This window comes from Ascidiella aspersa, chromosome 5, assembly GCF_963924565.1.
Source record: "Ascidiella aspersa chromosome 5, kaAscAspe10.2, whole genome shotgun sequence".
Lineage (NCBI taxonomy): Eukaryota > Metazoa > Chordata > Ascidiacea > Phlebobranchia > Ascidiidae > Ascidiella > Ascidiella aspersa.
Genome location: NC_139451.1, coordinates 12,018,026 through 12,020,525, shown reverse-complemented (window position 1 = coordinate 12,020,525; position 2,500 = coordinate 12,018,026). Strand labels below are relative to the sequence as shown.

Here is a 2,500-nt window from a genome sequence, read left to right as displayed (position 1 = left end):
GTTCGATTAGTCTTTCGCCCCTATACCCAAATTTGACGATCGATTTGCACGTCAGAATCGCTACGGTCCTCCACCAGAGTTTCCTCTGGCTTCAACCTCTTCAGGCATAGTTCACCATCTTTCGGGTCCCAACGCGAACGCTCTCGCTCGACCTCTCCGGCAAAGCGGACGAGATCGGCCGGTGATGCGGCCGCCGCGAACGACGACGTCTCACCTCCGCCGGACCGCGCCGACATTCACTTTCACTGCGCCCATGGGTTTCGTACTGCCCCGTGGCTCGCGCTCACGTTAGACTCCTTGGTCCGTGTTTCAAGACGGGTCGGGAAGGTGGCTGACTTCAGCCGCGGACCCCGTGCGCCTCGCGAAACGACACCGGAAGCGCGACCGAGACGAAGAGGCTGGGCACTGAGAACAGTCCCCGACCCACGACGCCCCAGCCGGCACCGGGCGCTCGGCCCCGAAGGGCAGACGCGGCGATCTCTCCTCGCCCGAACGGCGGGCCGACGGACACGCGCGCCTATAGTACCCGACCGAGGCCGGGTTACCTTGCGCGCGGCCTTCTCGCCGCCGTCCAGACGGTCGCGGCCTTCGCCCGGCGCTAGTGCGCTGGTCCCCGATCGGGCGGCGCCGCCGGCGGCCCGTGAGGGTCCGCACGACAACGTCGCCGACAGGGGGCCGGCTGAAAGCGACCGGGCGACCCGACAGGCCCTCCCGTTTGCCTCTCGACGGTTTCACGTACTCTTTAACTCTCTCTTCAAAGTGCTTTTCAACTTTCCCTCACGGTACTTGTTCGCTATCGGTCTCGTGACCGTATTTAGCCTTAGATGGAGTTTACCACCCGCTTTGGGCTGCATTCCCAAACAACCCGACTCTGGGAAGACGCCGTAGCGCGCCCGCCTGTCGCCGCCATGGGCCTGACACCCGCTCTGGGAAAAGGCCTCGATCAGAAGGACGCGGGCGACCGGCGAAGCGCGCCGTGACGAATTCCGTACGCCACAATTCCGCGCACTCCAAAAGCGCGCGGATTCGGCGATGGGCACATCCCGCTTCACTCGCCGTTACTGAGGGAATCCTCGTTAGTTTCTTTTCCTCCGCTTAGTAATATGCTTAAATTCAGCGGGTAGCCTCGTCCGACCTCAGGCCGAAAGTAAGGACCGGGACTATTCTTCCCGTTCCGCGCTCGCCGTCGGCGCCGCGCGCCGCCGCGCACCTCGATTCCCGCCCTTGAGCCGCCAGCCGTTGGCCTCTTCGAGGTCGACTCGCCGCCGCCGCGCGGGATTCTGGTCGCGATCGTCGCGCATCGTGCCGTGCTGTCTTGAGCGGGACGGGCGCTCGCGCGTCCGACGCCGCAGCAGCCGCGCGGAGAAATCCCCGCGCGGAACGTTTGCAACGCGACCCTGAGGCGGGCGCGGCCCCGGGATTGACCCGAGGCCGCAATTTGCGTTCAGAACGTCGATGCTCAATGTGTCCTGCAATTCACACTAATTCACGCAGCTAGCTGCGTCCTTCATCGACTCACGAGCCGAGTGATCCACCGCCAAGAGCCATCCACGATTGTTTCGCTCGCACAGTGCCTCGCACTATAGGGTGACAAAATAGACCGCGCCGAGCGGTCGGCCAGGCCGACGCTTGAAGCCGGAGCGCGCGGCACCGCGGCACTCGACGCGCAAACATTACCGGGTGACCGAATCGCCGGCCGGCGCGCCGCTCCTCGCGGGTCGGGCGCCGGGTAGCAAAGACTTTTTCTCTCGCTTGTCCGAGTTTCGCGTTCGCCGAAGCGTTTGCGAGACCGTTAATGATCCTTCCGCAGGTTCACCTACGGAAACCTTGTTACGACTTTTACTTCCTCTAAATGATCAAGTTAGATCGTCTTCTCGGACGCCGGCTCGACCGTTGCCGGCCGCGCCAGGTCCAATCGGAGGACCTCACTAAACCATTCAATCGGTAGTAGCGACGGGCGGTGTGTACAAAGGGCAGGGACGTAATCAACGCGAGCTAATGACTCGCGCTTACTGGGAATTCCTCGTTCAAGGGAAATAATTGCAATTCCCTATCCCTAGCACGACCGGGGTTCAGCGGGTTACCCAGACCTGTCGGCCAAGGCGAGCACATGCTGATCCGGTCAGTGTAGCGCGCGTGCGGCCCCGAACATCTAAGGGCATCACAGACCTGTTATTGCTCAATCTCGTGTGGCTAAACGCCACTAGTCCCTCTAAGAAGTTAGACGCCGACCGATTGGGTCGCGTAACTAGTTAGCAAGCCAGAGTCTCGTTCGTTATCGGAATTAACCAGACAAATCGCTCCACCAACTAAGAACGGCCATGCACCACCACCCACAGAATCAAGAAAGAGCTCTCAATCTGTCAATCCTCACTGTGTCCGGGCCGGGTGAGATTTCCCGTGTTGAGTCAAATTAAGCCGCAGGCTCCACTCCTGGTGGTGCCCTTCCGTCAATTCCTTTAAGTTTCAGCTTTGCAACCATACTTCCCCCGGAACCCAA

At 61.3% G+C, this 2,500-nt stretch overlaps 2 non-coding genes and 1 pseudogene across 2 annotated transcripts in view; all 3 read right to left on the bottom strand.

Moving 5' to 3' along the window:
• LOC146143850 (large subunit ribosomal RNA) overlaps window positions 1-1,144 on the bottom strand; it is a 3,679-nt pseudogene extending 2,535 nt beyond the window's left edge.
• A 248-nt stretch (window positions 1,145-1,392) lies between these two features.
• Window positions 1,393-1,546, bottom strand: LOC146143849 (5.8S ribosomal RNA). Its single transcript, XR_014498766.1, has one exon. It is a non-coding gene; the product is annotated as a 5.8S ribosomal RNA (ribosomal RNA).
• A 247-nt stretch (window positions 1,547-1,793) lies between these two features.
• The window catches only part of LOC146143848 (small subunit ribosomal RNA), a 1,811-nt gene continuing 1,104 nt past the window's right edge, over window positions 1,794-2,500 (bottom strand). Inside the window, exon 1 of the ribosomal RNA XR_014500824.1 lies at window positions 1,794-2,500. This exon is cut by the window's right edge and continues 1,104 nt beyond it. This is a non-coding gene — a ribosomal RNA (small subunit ribosomal RNA).